Here is a 7,797-nt window from a genome sequence, read left to right on the forward strand (position 1 = left end):
TCAGATGCTTGGAGGTCTTTGAATGCAAAAGAAATCAGTGAGATTCAGTCCTTTCTGCTCAGTCTCTGTCTTGAATGCGTGTAACCAGCAGCACTAGAGAAGCTTTATATAGACCAGCGCTTCCCACTCACTTCTCCCTCAGTGTCGTCTGATCTCCCTCCAGCTCCTCCTTACTCACTGCACGATCATGCTTCCGATTTCCATCCCGATCCTCCGGAATGTCCCTCGCCCCTTCCCGGAAGCTGAACAGCATGCGGTGTGAAGCTGACAGGGGGCGGAGAGGGAATATTCATTTTCATCTGGCACTCAGGGATCCCAGAAACAGAGATAATTCTCAGATCATGAAGGATTTGAGAAGATACATGACAGTGAATTTTCCCTTGAGGCAATGTGAATATATGTTCATGTTCAGTCCTGTCGAATGCTAAGGAAGAGCTGTGGCATGAGATTGCGTTGGTGTACCGGCTGAGCTGACGCTCCTGATCTATTTCAGGGCCACAGATGGCCTTTGGCTGCAGGGGAGTGCAGGAGAGAGAGAAAAGGGAGAGAGCAAGACAGAGAGAAATAGTGAGAGAGAGAGGGAGAGAGAGAGAGAGAGAGAGAGAGAGAGAGAGAGAGAGAGAGTATAGACGTATAGAAAATGACAGAGTGAGAAAATTATAAATCTATTATATCTTAGGAATTTATACAAAAACATTTTCGAACTGTTTTGAAAAGCTTTATTACATTATATAGTATTATATTCTTCAGATATATAATTAAAAACAGTGTGCAGTTATAAAACAGCTATAATGAACCAGGGATTGGATTAATTGTGTCAATTTTAAGTACTAGTCATTAGGTATACTTAAAAATGGACTAAATAGAGTACAGATTTCATATTTGGATATATTTTACACAATTTCTTAAACTAAATAGATTCTCAATTCTAATTCTTGAGTAATAAAGAACAGACTAGACTATAGTAGAAACTAGACCATTTATGTCATATCCTGCCTAAACCGAGAGGCTAATAACATTTTTTTTCCAGATAAATTAATCTAGACTCTTAAAACAAAGGCTTCTGTACAGAACTTGCTTTATACATAATCTAGAATAATCCAATTTAGATGTTTCTTTCTAGAATAATGCAGGGGTTTTATTATTATTATTATTATTATTATTATTATTATTATTATTATTATTATTATTATTATTAGTGTTTTTGTTTAAAAAATGTTAAGTTAAGATAAGAAAATTCACAGTATAAATTTATTTATTTAAAAAAACATCCTCCCTCTTATTTATTTCAGTGTTTCTATGATTTCAGTTTTAATTATTTCACGCATTTATTAACTATATGTTAATTTCTAAAATATGTTAGAAGCACATCGTTTTAAAACATAAAAAAATGCTTTCACCTTACACGTAAAAAAAAATGCTTTCACCTTACACGTTATTTAAAGTATAGACCAGTCTAATTTAAAAGGTTCACTGTTCTCCAAGGCTTTTACATAGAAGAAACACTTTTTAAGAGTGTATAGTTATGTTATGAAGCTGTATGTCTCATGCATAAGTAAAACAGGAAGGAATGCTCAGTAAGAGCTACAGCGTTATTACACATATCTTTAAGAACTGATTTCAGCTTTTGAAAGCTCAGTAACCAATTTCTACAATATTATACAATAACTTATTGTTTGAGATATTGGTGTCACTATTATACAAGAATGCGAGCTTATTACAATATTAAACACACATCAGATGTATTTGCTATATAATACAGCATTATAACATGTACTCACTGAACTGTATCTTAATGTGAGTCACAAGCATCTAATATTTCCTTCGTATTTTCAATGTTCCGTGTTTCTCATGTTTTAGACGAAATAGATATAATCCATAATTCAGCAAAGTGCAAGAAATTACCACCAGTTGAACAACATCCTCTGTTAAAGGCATAAATAAGACGACTGAAATAAATCACTCTCTATCGTTAAATTAAACCACTAATCACAGAGGATCAGGTTCAGATGTAGGTCAGCATTAAATCCAGGAAGCTCACATTAGAGCGTTTGTTATGTTAATGATAATCTACAAAGCGGTTTCTTAAGAGCTAGTCTAAAAGTCATTACACTCAGCTCAGCCCACAATCAGCTTCAGGTATTTAAACTTTGCACCATCGCTGCTACTGACCATTTCACAGCTGGAACTCATTTCTCAAATTGACCTTCTTAATTCTTAATGCATTCAACTTAGCACATATTAAACATTTTATCGAGAAATCCTTAATTGCACAGTTAAAGCTCAAATGTACCCCTATAGCTAAAAAAAAAATAGTAACTCAGCAGTTATTCATCATAATGATCATAATTTCCTACTGAACCCGATAGGGAATAGTATGTAAATCACAAGAATGCCATTTTTTTCAGGTAGAGTCTGGTTGCTGATTATTCATTCATTCATTCATTTTCTACCGCTTTATCCGAACTACCTCGGGTCACGGGGAGCCTGTGCCTATCTCAGGCGTCATCGGGCATCAAGGCAGGATACACCCTGGACGGAGTGCCAACCCATCGCAGGGCACACACACACTCTCATTCACTCACGCAATCACACACTACGGACAATTTTCCAGAGATGCCATTATGCATGTCTTTGGACCGGGGGAGGAAACCGGAGTACCCGGAGGAAACCCCCGAGGCACGGGGAGAACATGCAAACTCCGCACACACAAGGCGGAGGGAATCGAACCCCGATCCTGGAGGTGTGAGGCGAACGTGCTACCCACTAAGCCACCGTGCCCCCCTGGTTGCTGATTATGATTTTCTTAATAGATGATGATGTAAATTAAGGTGCACCACAAGGTACTGTACTGAAGCCATTGCTATTTTCATTACATTTCCTTCCTTTAGCATATATATATACAGTATATCATCCAAACCAGAAGACAAACACCATCCTGAGTGTCTTTGTGTGCATAAGCAAGCTTCTTCTCCTACTGCATGCTATTTGTATAGGATGCTGCAACAATGACATTGTTGTAGACTAACCCCGAAGTTAACGTCTCCCTGGTTCCCTTGACAAAAAGCTAATAGATAATTCATAATAATTTCTCGAATTGTTGAAGAAAATAAGCTCTATGACCAACAAACATTTAAGATTTTAGAGATTTTGTTCATTACAATAATCTTCACAAATGAATACAAATTTTTTTATGCAATCACCAGAAGAGTGAAGAATCTTTCTAATCTAAAGAAGAATCTGAACGATTGGAAAAGTTGGAATAGCTTGCAGGAGTGTGAGTATACACCCAACAAAGCTGTAGTAGACAAGTTTTCCTGTTTGGTTTGATGACATTTAACCCTTGTATGTTGTTCGGGTATGTGGGACCCATATTCATAAACATCAATAGTTTTGAAAAACATTGCTTCCTTGTAAATTTGTTGATTTTTTTCCACTCATAACTTGATTAAATTTGATTTTCTTTTTTTTATTACATTTTATTTAAAAAAAAATTAGTAATTGGGATCAAGTAAACATCTGTAGAGTATTAACATAAAATTTTGGATTATGTTGAAATAAAACCCAAAAATGCAGCGGGTCCTCCAGACCCATGAACAAAAATACGAACACCATACAAGGGTTAATGTCCCTAACAGCCTCTGCAACCCCATTGTGGAAAAAGTCCCATTTACCAATCACCTTTTTCAAGAAATGGAAAAAAAAAATTGGGGTAATAATAATAATAATAATAATGTATTTTATTTTACATAATAAAACGTTTAAATATTTGCAGCTTGTTTTAACCACCGAACGTATTCCAGACATTTAATCAACAACCCATTAAAAAAAAAAACATTGACTTCAGGACAATGGAACAGAAGAAAAAAAAACTGTACACAATTCATTTACATGGTATTACATCTGCTTGATACCAGCTATCCGATATGTTTCATCTTGATTAATTTTAACTGGTTTAAGTGCAAATGTGTTCCCAGTACACTGAGATCACATATTACTGCGATTGGTTTCCTTGATCTATAAAATATTCACTAAATATTGACCTTTTTTCTTTCTACTGGATGTCTCAGTAAGAATAAACTGAATGTAGTCAGGAAAGCAGCAGCCAAAACCTTTCTAAGAACAAGAAACCCTGAAGATATCAGCCCTAATTAATCAACACTACCTTGGTGTTTGGTACTGATCTACAAAGCTTTGTGGAGTTGTTGTTGTTGATGTTTTTTTGTTTTTTTTTAATATCTGAAAAAAACATGTTTAACTTAATCATGCTTTCTGTCAGAACCCAGCATTGTGAAAACTTCAGTAGTGTGAAATGTTTTTCTCCTCAAAAACCCCAGCTATGTGTTATATAGTTTTCATTTTTAGGACTATATATATATATATATATATATATATATATATATATATATATATATATATATATATAGATAGATAGATATATATATATATATATAGATATTAAAAAGGTGTGTATCTGTGGCTTCAGGAGAACAGGAAATGAAGGTGCTGGTGAAACGGTTAAGATGTCGTTGCACATTAGCGTTATTGTTGAGACAAGCTAATGTCTCAGGGTGATCTCATGCCTGTGCTACCTTCTGGCTTCCCTTTGTAGTCAAAACTAGGCTTAGCAACATCTCAACTGCACTAAGATCATCATATGTCAAGTACCGTTATACATGTTTTTTGCCATAAGTTTTACACATGTGCGCCTGCTGTTCAAGATCCCTGAAGATCGTTCCTGCTTTCTGGACCTACATCAGCACTTGTGAGGCAGCTGCATGCACCACCATCCTAATGATACTCACTGATCATTATTACACCCCTTTCAAACTCCTGCCATTTTATGATTTGTAATTACATTCACATTTACCTTTACTGCTGATTCCCTGCATGAAGTCATTCAATTTCTTTCATCTTAAATTCACTTATCATTCTATCTCCTGTAGTTTGAAATAGTTTAATGTTTTCTGAAAGACTTTCTGCCAAACTTGCAACATCTTGTAAATAGCTATAAGCATATCAAGGTCTAAACATTGACAGATTCTGTATTTTTTTTCCCATAGAATATAATGTTTATGTTGATTAAGTTTGTTCGGTAAAAAAAAACAGCCAATTTTGTGTGGGTATTTTTGGATATACTGTAGTATGTAACATTATTAACATATCAGTTCTATAACTAGATTAACTGCGTGATTTATTAATAAGAAGAGTTCTGCTCTATTGTATCATTTCACTCCGGGACTTAGATATTAGACATATGGGGAAAAATTGGTGAAAAAAATAAAGGATGTTCAATTTCCAGGATGTTAAACGGTTTCATTTTACAAATTTTTTAAAGACATATGAAAACAAATGTCAGGAGAATCTCTAGGGTAGGTTAAAATCATGCACTTTATGCTTTCCAGTAAATCAAAATATTTAACTCAATAAACTGGAGCATTTTTGATCCTGGTTACAGCTCTGACAACAATCCTCATCATATCTGAAAGATGTCTACTCTGCTTGAACCAAATGCCTTTCAGCCTCACTCACTTCCTACTGCAATCCCTGTATTTACTGCTGATCAGAAACTTGCTTTTTCTAGATTTTCTTAAAGGACTTGTCCTTGGCAGTGCAGCCATTAGTTTGCTCACTATTCAGAATGCAGACCCGATTTGTGTCTGCGGTTATAAAAAAGCAGCATATAAATGGTCTGAAACTGAATTTCTTTGGAATACAAAGCCTGTGCATGGTTTCTGTTCAAGTCCTGAGTGACCCCTGTACAATTCTTCCCTCTTGTAACATAACTGATTCAGATCATCAAGGGCTCGTTAATTAGCTAATGAGTTGAATCGGGGAAAGCATGCACTGCTATGACCATCTTGGAGCTGCTTTTGGCACCTTTGCCATGCCATCTGCTCTCCTCTATATCACAGGTCCATCTCTCATTAGCTTACCAAGCAGAAAGACACAAGCATGCTAGTCAACTAAAATATCTTTCCAAGACCATATTGCTGTATGTATTATATCAGGTCTGAGATTAGACAATATATAGAAAATAATCATTTATCAAGATAATCAATAATCGTTTATTAAGACAATCGTTTTTGTTGGTTATTCATTTAGAATTAAAGGCAGCTCCTTAAACCATACAGTAGACCATGAATTGTATGAATAAGTGGTTAGTGGGTCATAATCATATTCCTTCATTTGCATGAAGATATATATTATATAGAGACTAGTGATGAAGTCTAAGACTACCACGAGCTACCAAACTCCCTTCAGTAGGTCTTGCCAAAGATTCTACTACAAGTCTCGGAAATTGTACTAAATGGATGAAAGATCCTGTAACCATGAAAGCCGTATCATCATCATCATCATCATCATCCAGTGATCCCTTGTGCCTTGTTAATGGAATGGAGTTAACCTGGAAGAGATCGTTCACATAAATGGATAAATGTAAGTTTCTCTCAGGGGACAAGTGGAAGTCCCCTGGAACCATAAATATATAGAATGAAAAATGGCTAATATTTAGTAAGAATTTGAACAAAGCTTCTAGAACACAGCCATGTAGGATTAGAGATTAGATTAGAGGCTGGAAGTAATGTTGGGTGCTGTGGAGTTAGGATAACGTTATGTACTCAGTGATGCAATACCATTAGAAAGAAAGCAACTTGCAACAATGCAGTGACAGCGGGAAAGATGGATGTAATAGAATAGCTCAGTCATGTGTTGTGTTAATCATATGGCTAAACTGAACAGTACATGTCCTTTAAATACCAAAAGCTTGAGCGTTTTTTGCAACATTTTGTAGATGTTTGGTGACTACTAATCCACCTTAGACTGCCATTTTAAAAATATTCTTAAATATAAATCCAAAATAAATCAAATGAATCATCTAATAACAATTAGCCAAATATATCAGACCCATCCGATATTAAACTGTTGATTTGTTTGGGCCTGGGTTACTGGTTTCCTCCAGATTCTCCAGTTTGCTCTTACCGTCCAAAAACATGCCTCTATGTGGGAGTGTATAAAATGTGTGTTTCATCAAAGTGTACTCCAAATTCAAATTGTATTCAAATGTTTAATCATAGGGTTAAAATGACAAGTGGAGCCATACTGGTACGCCAAAACATCCTCCATAACATGAGAACAAGTGTTTTTCCTTTGATTTGTCCTCAATCTGTATATATAATTAGGCACGTCTATAACCGCTGATCCTAGAACAGTGCATTGGCGTTCAGACCACTTCATCTAATTACTGCAATGCAATACACTTAGAAGAAAAATCCAAACCTGACCAGGACAAAACAGCTGCTAAAATTGAATGAATATACAGGTTTGTTTTTTTTATATCTTCTGTTGATTTTCTGAGATTAAAATAAATAAATAAATAAATAAATAAATAAATAAATAATCAACACATTGTCTGCAGCAATCTATCAGTGCACAGTCACTTCAGGGACCAGACATCTTACTAAATCAGCGCTTAGTTACCCTTTGGCAGATAACACAAGTGCAAGTGCTTGTTTAGCCGGCTAGGACGCTTTCTATTCTTGTTTAATGAATTGGAACACACTTTTCTTGCCGTTTTTCTTTACTTCATCAGTTCACAGCGCTTGTGTCCAAATTGCTTCTAGCTTACCTACAGGGTGGCCCAAAAATGGGAGGGGAAATTTTCCCTACAAAAGGAGACCAATGCATCATCGTTCCTGTGAGAACTAAAGCTTCCTGCAGGTCCTAGAAGACATTTCTGACACCCATATATTTCTGTCTGAAACTTGATCTTACTTTTAATTCTACATTTCTTCTTAT

The sequence above is a fragment of the Tachysurus fulvidraco genome, chromosome 1, assembly GCF_022655615.1.
Source record: "Tachysurus fulvidraco isolate hzauxx_2018 chromosome 1, HZAU_PFXX_2.0, whole genome shotgun sequence".
NCBI classification, from domain to species: Eukaryota; Metazoa; Chordata; class Actinopteri; order Siluriformes; family Bagridae; genus Tachysurus; species Tachysurus fulvidraco.